Source organism: Vombatus ursinus, unplaced genomic scaffold (genome assembly GCF_900497805.2).
Source record: "Vombatus ursinus unplaced genomic scaffold, bare-nosed wombat genome assembly UNPS02001287.1, whole genome shotgun sequence".
In the NCBI taxonomy this organism is placed as follows: domain Eukaryota; kingdom Metazoa; phylum Chordata; class Mammalia; order Diprotodontia; family Vombatidae; genus Vombatus; species Vombatus ursinus.
In genome coordinates this window covers 7,671,072-7,687,223 of record NW_020941065.1, presented here as the reverse complement: position 1 = coordinate 7,687,223, position 16,152 = coordinate 7,671,072, and positions in this window count along the sequence as shown.

Here is a 16,152-nt window from a genome sequence, read left to right as displayed (position 1 = left end):
AGATGAAAACATAAAACACCTCATGGGTAAAACAGCTGACCTGGAAAATCGATCCAGGAGAGATAATTTAAAGATTATAGGCCTACCTGAAAGACATGATGAAAAAAAGAGCCTGGACAATATCCTTCAGGAAATCATAAAGGAAAACTGCCCTGAAGTCCTAGAACCTGAAGGAAAAATAACTATAGAAAGAATCCACTGCTCCCCACCTGAAAGAGATCCCAAATTGAAAACACCAAGGAATATAATAGCTAAATTCCAAAATTACCAGATTAATGAGAAATTACTGCAAGCAGCCAGAAGGAAACAATTTAAATATCATGGAACCACAATCAGGATTACACAGGACCTTGCAGTCTCTACATTAAAAGACTGTAGGGCATGGAACATGATATTCCATAAGGCAAAGGAGCTTGGAATGCAGCCAAGGATTAACTACCCAGCGAAAATGAGTATGATTTTTCAGGGAAGGAGACGGATATTCAATGAAATAGGTGACTACCAAACGTTCCTGATAAAAAGACCAGAGCTCAACAAAAAATTTGATCTTCAAGTACAAGATTCAAGAGAGACATAAAAAGGTAAATGGGACAGAAAGATACAATATGTTGTTAATAAGGGCAAAATGTTTACATCCCTACAAGGGAAGATGACACTTGCAACTCTTGAGAACTGTATTGTTATTATACCATTTTAAAGCAGTATACATAAAGGGGGTGGATATAAGTTGACTTTGATGTAATGATAAAAAAAAATTTAATCAAGTGGGTTAAATGGATCCAAGTAAGTGGATTAGTCTGAGCTAAGAAAATGTACTGAGAAAGGAGGAGGCAGACAAGGGTAAATTACATTTCAGGAAAAGACACAAAAACCTATTAGAGCAGAGGTAAAGAAGGGAGGGGGATGAGGATTGTTTGAACCTTACTCTCATCAGATTTGGCTCAAGAAGGGAATAACATAATCAGTTAGGTATAGAAATCTAACTTGCACTATAGGTAGTAGGAAGGGAAAGGGGAAAGAAAGGGGAGGGGAGATAGAAGGGAGGGAAGAAGCAGTAAGGATAAAGGGAAAGAAAAGGGAAAGGGATAATAGAAGGGAGGTGGGACCTAAGGAGGTGCTGGTCAAAAGCAAAACGCTAGTGGGGGGGGAAGGAGAAAGGAGAAAGAAAAGCATAAATGGAGGGGGGGAAGGATGGAGAAAAAGACACAGATAGTAATCATAACTGTAAATGTGAATGGGATGAACTTTCCCATAAAACAGAAGTGTATAGCAGATTGGATTAAAAACCATAATCCTACAATATGTTGTTTACAGGAAACACATTTGAAAAAGAGTGACACATACAGGGTAAAGGTAAAAGGCTGGAGCAAAATATATTATGCTTCAGCTGGAGTAAAAAAAGCAGGGATAGCAATCCTGATCTCAGACAAAGCAAAAGCAAAAATAGATCTTATCAAAAGAGATAAGGAAGGAAACTACATCCTGCTAAAAGGCACCATAGACAATGAGGTAATATCATTACTAAACATATATGCACCAAATGGTATAGCATCCAGATTCTTAGAGGAGAAGTTCAGGGAGTTACAGGAAGAAATAGACAGCAAAACTATACTAGTGGGGGACCTCAACCTCCCCCTCTTTGAACTAGATAAATCTAACCACAAAATAAACAAGAAAGAAGTTAAGGAGGTGAATAGAACATTAGAAAAGTTAGGTATGATAGACCGGTGAAGAAAACTGAATGGGGATAGAAAGGAATAAACTTTTATCTCGGTAGTACATGGCACATACACAAAAATTGACCAGGTACTAGGGCATAAAAACCTCACAATCCAATGCAGAAAGGCAGAAATAGTAAATGCATCCTTTTCAGATCATGATGCAATAAAAATTATATGTAATGAAGGGCCATGGAAAAATAGACCAAAAAATAATTGGAAACTAAATAATCTAATCCCAAAAAATGATTGGGTCAAAGAACAAATCATAGAAACAATCAATAATTGCATTCAAGAGAATGACAATAATGAGACAACATACCAAAACTTATGGGACGCAGCAAAAGCAGTTCTTAGGGGAAGTTTTATATCTCTAAATGCTTACATAAATAAAATAGAAAAAGAGGAGATCAATGAATTGGGCATACAACTAAAAAAACTAGAAAAAGAACAAATTAAGAATATTCAATTAAACACCAAATTAGAAATACTGAAAACCAAAGGAAAAATTAATAAAATTGAAATTAAGAAAACTACTGAAATAATAAATAAAACTAAGGGCTGATTTTATGAAAGAAACCAATAAAATAAATAAACCTTTGGTTAATCTAATTAAAAAAAAGAAAGAAGAAAACCAAATTACTAGTATCAAGAATGAAAGGGGTGAAGCTACCACCAAGGAAGAGGAAATTAAAACAACAATTAGAAATTATTTTGCCCAACTATATGCCAACAAATTTGACAATCTTAGTGAAATGGATATATATTTACAAAAATATAAATTGCCCAGATTAACAGAAGAGGAAGTAAAATACTTAAATAACCCCATCTCAGAAAAAGAAATTGAACAAGTCATTGATGAACTCCCTAGGAAAAAAATCTCCAGGGCCAGATGGATTTACATGCTAATTCTATCAAATGTTTAAAGAACAATTAATTCCAATACTATACAAACTATTTGGTAAAATAGATAAAGAAGAAATCTTACCAAATTCTTTTTATGACACAAATATGGTGCTGATACCTAAACCAGGAAGAGTCAAAACAGAGAAAGAAAATCATAGACCAATTTCTCTAATGAATATAGATGCAAAAATTTTAAACAAAATATTAGCAAACAGATTATAGCAACTTATCACACGAATAATACACTATGACCAGGTAGGACTTATACCAGGAATGCAGGGCTGGTTCAATATAAGGAGAACTATCAGCATAATCCATCATATCAATACAAAAACTAGCAGAAACCACATGATCATCTCAATAGATGCAGAAAAAGCTTTTGGCAAAATACAACACCCATTCCTATTAAAAACACTAGAGAGCATAGGTATAAATGAAGTCTTCCTTAAAATAATAAATAGCATCTATCTAAAACCTTCAGCAAGCATAATACATAATGGGGACAAGCTAGAAGCAACGTGTACAATGTTCTCTTGGTTCTGCTCACTTCACTCAGCATGAGTTCATGTGGGTCTTTCCAGATTTTTTCTGAAGTCAGCCTGTTCATCATTTCTTATAGCACAATAGTATTCCATCACATTCATGTACCACAACTTGCTCAGCCATTCCCCAATTGATGGGCATCCTCTCAATTTCCAATTCTTTGCCACCACAAAAAGAGCTGCTATGAATATTTTTGTACATGTAGGTCCTTTTCCCATTTGTGGGATCTCTTTGGGATATAGGCCTAGAAGTGCTATTGCTGGGTCAAAGGGTATGTACATTTTTATAGCCCTTTGGGCATAATTCCAAATTGCTCTCCAAAATGGTTGGATCAGTTCACAACTCCACCAACAATGCATTAGTGTTCCAATTTTCCCACATCTTCTCCAACATTTAACATTTTCCTGTTTTGCCATGTTGGCCAATCTGATAGGTGTGATGTGGTACCTCAGAGTTGTTTTGATTTGCATTTCTCTAATCAATAGTGATTTAGAGCATATTTTCATATGACTATAGATGGCTTTAATTTCTTCATCTGAGAACTGTCTGTTCATATCCTTTGACCACTTATCAATTGGGGAATGGCTTGTATTCTTATAAATTTGACTTAATTCTCTATGTATTTTAGAAATGAGGCCCTTATCAGAGAGATTGGTTGTAAAAATTCTTTCCCAATTTTCTACCTTCCTTCTAATCTTAGTTGCATTGGCTTTGTTTGTGCAAAAACTTTTCAATTTAATGTAACCAAAATTATCCATTTTGCTTTTTGTAATGTTCTCTGTCTCCTGTTTGGTCATGAATTCTTCTGTTCTCCATAAATCTGATAGGTAAACTATTCCTTGCTCTCCCAGTTTACTTATAGTATCAGCCTTTATATTTAAATCATGAACCCATTTTAATTTTATTTTGGTATATGGTGTGAGATTTTGGTCTATGCCTAATTTCTGCCATACTCTTTTCCAGTTTTCCCAGAAGTTTTTTTTTTCAAAGAGTGGGTTCTTATCCCAGAAGCTGGGGTCTTTGGGTTTATCAAATAATATATTACTATAGCCATTGACTACTGTGTCTTGCATACTTAACCTATTCCACTGATCCACCACTCTATTTCTTAACCAGTACCAAGCAGTTTTGATGATTGCTGCTGTATAATACAATTTAAGATCTGGAATAGCTAGGCCACCTTCCCCTGCATTTCTTTTCATTAGTTATCTTGATATTCTGGACCTTTTGTTCTTCCAAATGAATCTTGTTATTATTTTTTCTAACTCTATAAAATAATTTTTGGTATTTTGATTGGTATGGCACTGAATAAGCAAATTAGCTTAGGTAGAATTGTCATTTTTATTATATTAGCTTGACTTACCCATGAGCAACTGATGTTTTTCCAATTATTTAGATCTGACTTTATGTGTGTGAAAAGTGTTTTGTAATTGTGCTCATAGAGTTCCTGGGTTTGTTTCTGGAAGTAGACCCCTAAATATTTTATAATGTCTACAGTAAGTTTAAATGGAATTTATCTTTATATCTCTTGCTGTTGGACTTTGTTGGTAATATATAGAAATGCCAATGACTTACATGGGTTTATTTTATAGCCTGCAACTTTGCTAAAGTTGTTTATTATTTCAAGTAGTTTTTTACTTGATTCTCTAGGATTCTCTAAGCATATCATCATGTCATCTGCAAAGAGTGATAGCTTTATTTCTTCTTTGCTTATTCTAATGCCTTCAATTTCTTTTTCTTCTCTTATTGCTAAAGCTAACATTTCCAGTACAATATTGAATAACAGTGGTGATAATGGACATCCTTGTTTCACCCCTGGCCCCATTAACTTTTAACAAGAAATGTTTGCTAAACAGAAGATGAAGCAAGAATAATTAAATAATTAAAACATAACATTCTTCCCATAAACCTAGAATGCACTTTCTCATTGATGCCCACTTTCTCTGTGGTGGAGAGAAGTCACAAACTTGTAAAACCATAGTATGGAGACACACGAATAGTGAAAACTTGTGGCTAGCAGGTCAAAAGTCAGGGCTGCAGATCTTAATGCCTGTAAGTTCACTTATGTGTGTGGCTACTGCTATTCTAGGTTTCTCTGCTCTCCTGTCCAGGAACATTCTCTGCTCTTCTGGACAGGACCATAGCTCAATGCTTTCTGCCTCTTCTCTTCTGGGTCTCCAAGGCAATTTTAATTTCTTTCAGCAAAATGGACCCCAGCGGGCTCTGTCCAAGGCCCTCTTCACTTCTCCCTCCATACTTGATAATCTCATCCATTCCCATGGATTTAATGGTCATCTCTATGCTGATAATTTGCAAGCCTAATTATCCAGTCCTAACATTTCTCTTGACCCCCAATCTTGCATCTCCAATTCCTTTTTGGATATCTTGAACTCGATTGTTTAGTAGACATCTTAAACTCAACACATCCAAAACTGAACTCATTATTTTCTTCCCAAAACCTTCCCCATCTTTCTAACTTCCCTGTTACTATTATATTTCACATAAGAGACTCTACTTTAGAGAAGAAGGGCTGGTCAAGATGAAATTCTGAGGGACAAGACCATGTTTTTAAGCTGGTCTAAGAATAGCTCAGTATAAGAAATTATCTTAAAGGTGTATCACAGCAGGACTTCTATTTTTGCCTAAGAAGAGCTGAATGTACAAAAAGCATTTAGGAAAAGGCACCATCACAGCCTAGTTAGCCAAGGTCCTAACTTAGGTGTCATCTTAGATTACTTACTCTTTCTTGCCCCTATATCCAATCTGTTGCCAAGATCTATTAAATTTATCTTTGTAACACATCTCTAATATGCTCCCCTCTCTCCTCTGACATTGCCACTACCCTAATGATGGAATAGCCTGCTGGTTGGTCTCTGTCTCAAATCTCTCCCCACTCCTATTCATCTTACACTTAGTTGTCAAAGTGATCCTAAAGTGCAGGTCTGACCATGTTACCCCCCCCCTTAAGAAACTCCAGTGGCTCCCTCTCCCCTCCAGGATCAAATATAAAGTCCTCTGTTTTGTAAAGCCCTTCATATTCAATGCTCTCTCCCACCCTTGCTTTCCATTATTCTTATGCTTTATGCTTCCTGCTTATGGAAGACCATGGCAAAATTTGGTTGCCCAAAGAAGTTCATCAGTATTGTACACCACTTTTATGATGGCATGCTTGCCTGGGTTCTGGTTAGTGGACAATGCTCTCATGCTTTCCCAGTCACTAATGGAGTGAAGTAAGGCTATGTGCTTGCTCCCATGCTTTTTAACATGATGCTTTCAGTGATGTTGTTGGACATCCTCAACAAGAACAAAGACGGCATCAAGGCCAACTATTGCATTGATGATAAATTAATTAACTTGAAGAGGCTACAAGCCAAGACTGAAGTAGAGGGAAACTTGGTGCATGACATCACTTGCAGATGATTGCACTCTCAATGCAGCCTCTGAAGTTGAGATACAACAGAGTATGGACCAATTCTCTGCCACTTGTGCTAATTGTTGCTTGACAATTGGGTTTTCCACCAGCCAGCACCACACCATCCATATATGAAACCATCAATTTTATAGCAAATGGAGAAATTCTGAATGCTGTAGATAAGTTGACTTACTTTGGCAGTATATTTTACAGGGATGTACACATAGAGGATAAGATTGACACATAACTTGTCAGAGCTAGCTCAATGTTTGGGAGGCTCCAAAGGAAAATGTAGGAGAGAAGAGGTATTAGACTACCTACCAAACTAAAGGTCTACAGAGCCCTTGTACTGACCTCATTGTTGTATGCCTGTGAAATCTGGACAGTCTACTAGTGCCGTGCCAGGAAACTGAATCACTTCCATTTGAATTGTCTTAGGGAGATTCTGAAGATCACCTGGCAAGATAAGGTACTGGACACTGAGGTCCTTTCTCAAGCTGAAGTGCCCACACATTTAAACACTACTGCAGAGAGTGCAATTGTGGTGGGTGGGCAATGTTATTCATATGCCAAACACATGTTTGCCTAAAAAAACTATTTTATGGGAAACTCACAAAGCAAGCATTCACCTGGAGATAAGAAGTGATACAAGAACATTCTCAGGATCTTTCTGAAGAACTTTGGAATCAATTGTAAGACATGGGAAACACTGGCACAGGACTGCCCAGCATGGCGTGCCCACTTCAAAGAAGGTGTTGTGCTCTATGAGCAAAGCAGAATTGAAGTAACTCAAAAGAAACCCAACATGTGCAAATTTAGAGACATCTCCACTCCAAATATTCGTATGGACTATTTGTGCCCGATCTGTGGTAGAGCCTTCTGAGCTATATCGGTCTGATCAGCCAGAGTTGGACACACTGGACCTTGACCCCAACCTAGTGATGTCATTTTGGCTCTCTTTAAGAACAAAGGATAGCAACCAACCAACCTGCTAATGTAACTTATGATTCAGTGACCCTGGTCTCCTATCTTGCCACCATACATGATACTCCATCTCCAGGCTCCAGGCATTTTTCACTGGCTAAACCGCATGCCTAAAATGCTGTCCTCATCCTCATCTCCACCTCCTGGGTTCCTAGCTTCCCTCAAATTCAAGCTAAAATCCCACCTTCTATGGGAAGCCATGTTTATTATTTCCATTGTATCCTGTATTTATCCTGGTTGTACATAGCTATTCATATATTGTCCAGACTACAAGCTCTTTGAGAACAGGGACTAGTTTCTTTTTCCCCTTCAGTTTCATGTTTGGTTTTGCCTTTCTTTGCATGATTAGTGTTTAGCACAGTGTGGGTTCTTCATAAATGTTTGTTGATTCACTTACTCAGCCTTGGTACTACAGAGCTTTTCCAGGTCTGGCCCCTTAACTGGGCTCTGAGAGGTATCTAACTCTAAGTTAGTAGGTATTAGTGCCAGAAAAGGTAAAGATAAAACCTGCTTCCTATACTCAGCTCTGCCAAGAAAAAATGCTTTTCCTATAATCATCTCTTCTCATCCAGAAGAGAGATCTTGCTGTGATTCACCTTTGAGGTCACTTCTTGTACTGAACTCTTCTCAGATCCACTTAAAAATCTGGTCTTGTGCTTCATTTTGGTATCCATCAAACCTCCTCTAAAGCACAATTTCTTGTGTGAAATGATTCACCTCTATCATATGACATGAAAATCCATGTTTCTTTCACTCAGTACACAAATATGCAATATACAGTTGTCCCATAACCATCAAATAGGTTCAGGCATTAGGGTTTGCCAATGATCAATTTTAAAATCATCATATCAGTCATGTGCAAATTAGATGCTGGGAAACAGGACGCTTTAGCCATAATAGTGTAGCATTTATGTAGCACTTTAAGGTCTGTGAAATGCTTTACAAATACATTATTTTATCTCCCAAACAACCCTGGGAGATAGATGTTATTTATTACTATCAGCACCATTTTACTGATGAAGAACTTAAGGGAAACAGGTTAAATGCTTGGCTCAGGGTCACAAGGTGGAAAGTGTCTGAGGCTAGATCTGATCTCATGCCTTCCTCACTCCGGATCAGCTGCACTATCTAGCTGACTCTTTACTGTGGACAAGTGCCCCTCTGAGGAGCTCTTTTCTTTTTTCATGGTGTCTCTACTAACTGTCTTTGTTTCTGTTCTTTTCTAGAAATAAAACTTCCCACATAAGAAAGACACACCACTCTATATTGACAAGCAAGACAGCTTTGGAACACAAAATAGTGACTTGAGCATATGCCTGAATTAAAAACAACAACAAAAAACCTCCATGAGATGAGATCCATGGTTTCATGTGCAATCCTTTTTTTCTGTTCTCCCCCATATGTGGAAAAGTTGGTGTTTGTGTTTGCCTACTGCAAAATGACCAAAAAGTACTTTGTAAAAAATTAATGCAGAGAATCTGGAGGGGACCCAGGGAGTTCAGAGGACAACAAGCTGTCTTATTGGCCTGTAATAGCTAGTACTAGAGGGTAGAAGTAGGAACAGTAAGTGGAAATGGCAAAGAAATACATTTAGCCTGAATGTTAGTAAGCATCTATCAAATCACTGCTATATGCCAGACACTGTGCTAAGCACTAGCTATACAGAGAAAGGTGAAAGGTGGTCCCTGGCCTCAAGGCATTCATTCTAATGAGAGAGTCAACAGGAAAGCAACTATGTAAAAACAGAATATAAATGCACACACACACACACACACACAGGGTGGGGGAGGGAGGGACAGAGGGAGAGAGAGAAGGAAAGAAAGAGGGGGGAGGGAGGGAGAGAGAGAGAGAGAGCAAGCACACTTTATGTATATGTATATATATGAAAAGTTTGAACTAGGCTTCATAACAATTAGGTTGTCCAAAAGTGGGATGGGCTACCTAAGTGAGGTGGTGATTTCCCCTTTACTAGAGGTCTTCATATAATGTCTGGATGGCCACTAGGCAGGTATTTTATACTGGAGATTCTTGCTCAGGTTGGACTATAGGGCTGCTGAGGTATGACTCTTCTGTGTTTGGAATGGCTACCCTTCCCACTCTGTTTCTACCTGTGGAATGCTTCCTGTCCTTCAAAATTAATTCAAATGTCACCTTCTCCATGGAGTCTCCTGATTCCACACTCCCACACTATTATGCCAATGAGTCTCCACTGGTGAAAAGAATCTCGAAACTTAGGTGAATCAGTTAACAGATGACAGACAATTAATCACTGCACTTATTTTTTTATATAAATGATGAAAATCCTATTCAAATAGAACTTATTTCAGTAATAATTTCACTTTAGATATAAACAATTTAATTTTCCCCTTGGTATTACTTACATAACAACAACAATTGCAGCCAGCATTTATATATTACTTTAATGTTTTACAAAGAACTTTATGAATATCTCATTTGATAATTATAACAACCCTAGGAGGTAAGTACTTTTATTATTCCCATGTTACAGATGAAAAAATTGAGGCTGAGGGATTAAATTACTTACCAAGGGTCATGCAGCTAGTAAATTTCGGAGATAAGATTCAGACTCAGTACTATTTATATATGTATATATACATATTATATATATATACACATTAATAATGTTAGTTTTTAAATACATAAACATGTAATATACACGTTTAACATATAAGCCTGTGACAGGGGTAAAGTATAGACCCTTCTTGTCTACAATGTCTATGCCTAACTCCATTGAATACTAAGCATGGTCCCCAGCCAATTCCAGGTGGCTCAGTGCTGAAAGAACTTGGACCTTTGGTGAGACCCAGCAAATCCTGGGTGGTCCTTTGGCCATCCTTGCCCTCCTCCCACATGTCATGACAGTGTAAAGAGACCAGAGTGCTGCATCAATTAAAAAGTAACTTTTGATTCACTTTCTTTCTTTGGTACTCTGGAATATTTGGCAAACCTCCTTGAGCTTTCTGAGAGGTGGTGTTAAGGTGACATTCCTCCCCTCAATCTGGCAGTTAAAACAGGGAATGTGGCTAGTTTTGTTGAACACGAGTCTTGTGACCCTGGCTGAATTTCTGCTTTATGTATGTTTCTTGAGCATATATGATTGAATTGTGATCCTAAGGTGGAAATTTCCAGACTGGAAAGCAGTCTTATGTTCAAGAGGTTGGAACTCCTGGGTCCTTTAGTTAAAATAGACTGGCAGCATGATGAATTTCTACATTGTAGAGTATGACCATCTGTAGAATGATAAGCCCTACTTCTGGGCTGGCTTGCCAAAAGATTTTAGCCTGAAGTAATTGTTTGGACAATGTTTAACATATGTGAAATATGAAATGTTGATTCAACAATCACAAACTGTTTCATGTTTGATATTTAAACTATTAACTTTTTGAGAGAGTATAATAGTAATTGTAAGGTAATGTTACTTGTTTAAGTTTTTCTGTCAATTTTTTGAGTCTTTTGTATTTAGTAGTTCTTTGTGGAAGCAATAAGTAGCTACCCTATACCTGATTTACATTATTCATTGAATACTCTTCTACTCTCCTATTTGGAAAGGTGGAAACCTAGGCATAAGATGATCTTGCGCTTTAAGCAGTTTATGATGGGATCACAGAGCAAGAATGTAAAGTGTTAGAAACATTGAAGAAAAAAAGAATTTGACTCTATCTTCAAAGATCAGCCCAACCTAGAACTGAACCTAGTCTGTATGAGTTGGTCCAGAGATGAGAGAACTCTCTTCATAGTGAGAGAGGGGGAAATAACCCAGCCTCACCTCTTAAGTCTAGCAGTTGAAGTTGTTATTGTTACAAACAGAATTAACAGATTATATGCTAAGGATATTTTATCATGACAATAAGTCACAACCTCCCCATAATTTAGTAGATACATTAATTTTTTTTGCAGACACATTTTAGAGAGATGCTAAAGATTCATAATCACACAGCTGACAAGTATCAAAGATAGAATTTGAACCCAGGGTTTCTTGATTTCAAAACTGAACACTTGCATGCATGTGTTTAGGGCTCTAGAAGGAAGCTACTCCCTCAGATTCAAAGTTATCCCATAGATCTGGGGCTCTTGCTTATATTAGAGCTCACAAGCCCCAATTGGTGTCATTCCCATTAATGGTTAACCTGTAGACACAATTGGCTCAAAAGGTATTTACTAAGTTGACCTAGTGAAAACAATAGCAACAAAACATTTCATCCTCTCCCCATTCCCATCAAGCTAGGGTGAATTTTTCAACAAATACATATGGTATCCATGGGAAGATCAATCAGGTATAAACATAGCTGAATGAGTGCAATTCCTCTTCCTCATGACATCTCTTTTAATACTCAAAGGTCACTCTCATGCCCTTCATTCAGTCAATATAATAAGTTTCTTTAACTCTAACTCTAATGTAAGGCACTTGCTAGGTGCTGGGGGATACAAAGATATACATAACATAGGCACCTTACTTAAGGGCTTATACTCTACTCTTCTCTTGAGTCTTTAGCCCCCTTATTATTTTTTTCTGATTGTACCCTCTAAGCTCAGCCTTAGATCGCTCTCACTATTCTCTGCTTTTGCTCTTACACACAAGCTACCAAATAAAGGTGAAGAAAACCACAGAAATGTTCTGATTAGTTCCATTACAAATTTATATCACAGAGCCTCAAATGGGCCTTCACTGCTGCTAGGCAATGCTACTAAACCTCTCTTATCAACTCATATTCATACTCTCCAAACCTTTTCCCTTCCTCATCAAATCTCTCATGGCTCTCCCTCTTCCCAGCCTCCCAAATGAGAACTCTTCCTCATATTTTACAGAAAAAATTGAGGCCATTTTCTGTGAAGTCCCTCTTTTCTCCTCTTCTCATCTCATATCACTCATGTATCTTCTACCATGATCTTTTCCTTCACTCCTATCTTACATAAGACAGATGTTACCCTTACCAAGTCTAACTCCTCTACTTCTTCAAGCCATCCTATTTCATCCCATCTTCTCCAGCTGATTACCTCCTCTGTTATCCCCACTCTACCACTTATTTTCAACCTCTCTCTCTCTCTTTTTCTCTCTCTCTCTCTTCTCTCTCTCCTGCTTCGTTCCTTTCTGCCTACAAACATGCTTATGTCTTTTCAATCTTGAAAAAAAAACTTACTTGTTCCTTTCATTCCCACTGAATATTGTACTATATCTGTTCTGCCCTTTGTAGCCAAACTCCTCAAAAATGTCATCTATGATATGTGCCTCAACTTTGCCTCTTCTCACTCTCCTCTTAACCCCTTACAGTCCAGCTTCTGACCTCACCATTCTACCCATACTGATCCCTCCTAAGTTAACAATGATGTCAGTTGCCAAATCCAATGGTCTTTTCTCAATTCTTATTGTCCTTAACCTCTCTGCTGTTTTTGACACTGTTAATTACCCTCTCCTCAGGGCACCACTCTCCCCTGGTTCTCCTCTTGCTTATCTAACCTCTTCTTCTCAGTCTCCTTTGTTGAATCATTATCCAGATCACACCCTCTAACCACAGGTGTCCCTCAGGATTCTGACCTCGACCCTCTTCTCCTTTCCCTCTATACTACTTCACTTGGTGATCTCATTAATTCCCATGGATTTAATTACAATCTCTATGCTGACCTCCAACTGACTTTCAGACATTTCAGTCTTAAGATATTCAGTAATCATCTTAAACTCAACATGTACAAGATAGAACTTATTTTCTTCCCCTCTAAACCCTTCCCCCCTTCTACCTTCCTTGTTACTGTTGAGGGCAAAGCCATCTTCCCAATACCTTAGGCTCATAACCTAAATGTCATCCTCTACTTCTCACTGTCTTTCATGCCCCACATCCAATCTGTCATCAAGGCCTGTTGATTTCACCTTTGTAACTTATCCAGTATGCCCCCTTCTGTCCTCTGACACCACTACCACTCAGGTGCAGGCTCTCATCACCTCGTTCCTGAACTATTGCAATAACCTGCTGTGACTCTGTCCACTTTGAGTCTTTCCCTACTCCAATACACCTTCCATGCAGCCATGAAAGTAATTTTTCTAAAATGTAAGTCTGACCATGTCACTCCTCTACTCAATAAACTCCAGTGGCTCCCTATTGCCTCCTGGGTAAAATATAAAATTCTCTGGCATTCAAAGCTCTTCCTAACCTGGACCCCTTCTCCATCTCTAGTCTTCTTATACCTTACTCCTCAACACAAGCTCTTTGATTCAGTGACAGTGGCCTCCTTGTTGTTCCATAAACAAGACACTTCATCTCTAGACTCCAGACATTTTCTCTGGCTCTCCCCTCATGCCTAGAATGCCTTCCCTCCTTATCTCAGCCCACTACCTTCTCTGGCTTCCTTTAAGTCCCAATTTAAATCCCATCTTCTGTTGGAAGCTCTTCCCAACCCCTCTTAAATTTAGTGCTTTCTTTCTCTTAATTATTTCTTATCTATCCTGTATACAGCATGTTTGTGAATATTTTTTGGGGGGGTTGTTATTGTTGTCTCTCCAAATACATTGTGAGCTCCTTATGGGCAGGGACCATCTTTTACCTTTTTCTGCATCCTCAGTGCTTAGCACAGTACCTGGAACATAGTAGGTGCTTAATAAATGTTTGACTGGGATGTAAGAGATTTTGCTGAGGTTGGATAGATAAGACATAACAAATTATTGGATCTAGAGAGATAACAGAGAGTGAAGATTTTAGGCTGACTCTGAGATTGTGAAGCCAGATGACAGGCAAGATAGTGGTACCTTGAACAGAAATAGGGAAATCAGATATGGTGTGTTTAGGGGGAAAGATAATAAATTCCATTGTGGATATGTGTTTGGGATGTCTATGGGACATCCAGAAGGATATATACAGCAAACTGTTGATGATGTGAGACCAAATCATCTTCTTGGTAAACATTTCAAGTTCCTTTAACCAATTTTCACATGGCATGATCTCTAATCCACTAATTGTTCTGATTCTCTCCACTGGTAACTCCACTTTATTGGTATTTCTCATAAATTATGACTCCCCAAACCGAACACAACACTCCAGGTGTGTTCTGATCAGGGCAGAGAATGACAGATCTATAAGATGTCTTATTCTCAACACCTCGCAACTCTTAATAGAACCTCAAATTTAATTAGGTTATTTTTTTTTGGCCTGCCATATCACATTGTTGAATTGTATTGAGCTTACAAAGTTTGCAAAAAAAAGTCTATATATTTTTTTCAAAGAAATCACTGTCTAGTTGTACCTTTCCAACCTGTGAAGTTGGCCTTTAAACCAAAGTGTTCTTCACACCTTACATTTAGATCTCTTGATTTCATCTTACCCATCATTCTATCCAAGACAGACTTCTTAACTTTTTGAGTATGTATCATGAACCTCTTTGGCAACCTGGTAAACCTATAGATCCTTTCTCAGCATTTTTAAAAGTGCAGAAAATAAAACATGTAGGATTATAAAAGGAAACTAATTATAATGAAATACAATTACCCTTTTAAAAAGTTTGTCAATCCCAGGTCAAGAACCCCAGCTCTCACCATGTCAAATTTCTTTTGGATTCCCCTTGATTCACTCTGGCCAATCCCTAGATTTCAGGATTTGAGAAAAAGCAGGAGTCCTCTAATGGGCTGCGTTAAGTATTTATATCTGGCATATAGACCATCATGGAAGCATTCTCAGTATTTTGGAGGCTGCCATATGGGAGGCATCTTTGATTTATTCTTCTTGGCCCCAGAAGGAAGAGCTAGAAGCAATAGGTAGATATTGAAGAGAGGTACACTTGGGCTCAATGTGATTAAAATGTCTCTAACCGATGGAGCTGTCCTAAAGAGAAGTGGAATTCTTTGAGTGGTAGTGGGATCCCCATCCTCAGAGGTTTTCAAACAAATCCTGGGTGACCATTTATTAGGTGTTCTGTAGAAGAGAGCCATGATTCTTGTTCAGGTCTATGTTAGTGGAGAAGAGAAGATAGAAAAGATTTTGCCGGGATGGAATAGATGAGACATAGAAAATTATTGGATCTAAGGGCATAAGGAAGAGTGAAGAGGGACTTCTGAGGCCTCCTCTATCTCTGAAGAGCTATAAACTCATTTGGTAATCTTAATTTGAAAGAAAGAAAAAAAGCAAAGGGTGACAAAAAGAGGAAAGTGTTGAAGAGGGGAGATAAATAAGGAAAAGATTTCTGGAGATGGGGGAGATAGGGAAAGAAAGACTCTGGCTTGAACCTATTGGAACAGTAAAGGCTTGATATTTCTTGGATATGGCCATCCTCATACTAGAAACAGAATGGATTATACATTTATTCAATGTAGAATTCATTCACACAGGGACAAAAGGCTAAATCATCTATGTACACTCTACTTACATATAGACACTCTAGTTATACTCCTTAGGTTAATGTGCAAGGAAGCATATATCAATAATACATGAGGCAAACTAATGCAATCCTTTTTTAAATTTAATTTGATCTTTTTGTTACATTTTAAGTTCTGAAATTTTCCTGTCTTCCCCTTCCACCCCAGACTAGACAAGGCCACCATTTCTCTCTCTCTCTCTCTCTCTCTCTCTCTCTCTCTCTCTCTCTCTC